Below are 1,608 nucleotides of genomic sequence, written 5' to 3'. Positions count from 1 at the left end.
TTTGGTATTTGTATATAAAATAATATGTCATAATAAATAATTTTAGTTGCTGAGGAAGTCTCAAATAGAGACGAAACGTTCAACGGATAAATATAGTGTTCATCTTAATTAAACCCGTCCAAAAAACAACCTCCCTAAGAGTAAACTTAGTAATAATATTAAATAATAATATTTCATATTAGATTAAATTATTACACAAACAAAACATTGTAACTAATTGTAAATTGTTTTAAGGGTAATAATATCGCGAATATTCAAGCTCGGTTATATTTTTGTGTGCTAGATTCTTCGTGTCGCGTTTGAGTCCAAATTTTAAATCAAAAAAATAAAATATAATATATTAAAAGAATGAAACATTGTTTTTAATTCGCGAAAAAAAAAAACAATAGTTTTTCGTGCCGTCCCTGATTTTTCATCCTCTCAAATTATGTATTTATGTTATGTTATATAACTTATTGTTACATAATTGATTTATATTTCTTTAGTGGCAGAATTTTTATTTTTTTACTTATCACATGTTCTTGAACGAGCATACGAATGTTCAAAGATAATACAATACTTATTCATTAATGTTATCTTTGCAAATAACTTTGAATATTGACAGACATTATCTATACTATCGTGTACTACTAAATCAATCTAATTAATATTCTATCATATTTTATTCATCGTTTCGTTTATAGCTATTGTTATTGTCGTTGGAAGAATTACTTTTCATATCAGACGTGGTGGACACAATATAACATAAATTACATATTTATAATTTAATTTTTTTTTTTTCTAATAAGAAAAGGAAAAATTCGAAATAAATTTTATTCCATAATAATCAATCGAGAAAATAGTAAGCTCTATTATGCGCGGTAAAGTTTATTATATAATCATTACATTAAAACCGTAATTATGTGTATACGCGATATGATAAATTAATTAATTAATTATTGATATCAATTTTAAGAATAATGTTACTTAATCGATCTAATCAATTACTCAATCGTAATGATATAATCTCTTGTTTGAAAGTACAATTATAAAAAACATTGTAGTCGAAGAGAATAATGAAAATGAAAAAAGAAACAATAAACTATTGTATAATAACATTGAATGAGCGTATGTTGATCTATTTTTACGCTGATAAATTTAAAACGATGATTAAAAGGTTATATGGGGGGGGAGAAAAAAAAATTGTCATTAGAAAATATATTTGCATCTCAATCCCAGAGGAAATATTGATAATTATCGTAAAAATATTATACTTACATTAATAAAAATTATATTTTGTATAATACGCAAACTACATACCTGTGTTTTAATTAATGCATAAACATGTATGCGTATAATGCGTGTATGTGTATACGTATAAGGAAAAAAGGAAAACAAATTAAAAAAAACATAATAATATCAAAGTACAGATAAGATCAAAAAGAAGAGAATACCTAAATTTCTCGTACATTTAAACATGGGGTTCCACGTTCTAGGAAATGTCTTCCCATAGATTGAAGCATGTAATTATCCTTTAAAAAAAAAATTCTTCCTTATCGCTGTTGGTCACGTTGACTTGATAATAATGACGAAAAACGGGGCTGGCGGGGGGTGGTGGCGGGTGGTGGT

Source organism: Polistes canadensis, unplaced genomic scaffold (genome assembly GCF_001313835.1).
Source record: "Polistes canadensis isolate GaletaPanama2010 unplaced genomic scaffold, ASM131383v1 scaffold_78, whole genome shotgun sequence".
Taxonomy (NCBI): Eukaryota; Metazoa; Arthropoda; class Insecta; order Hymenoptera; family Vespidae; genus Polistes; species Polistes canadensis.
The sequence above is the reverse complement of the archived record's forward strand: the minus strand, read 5'-3'. Positions refer to the sequence as shown.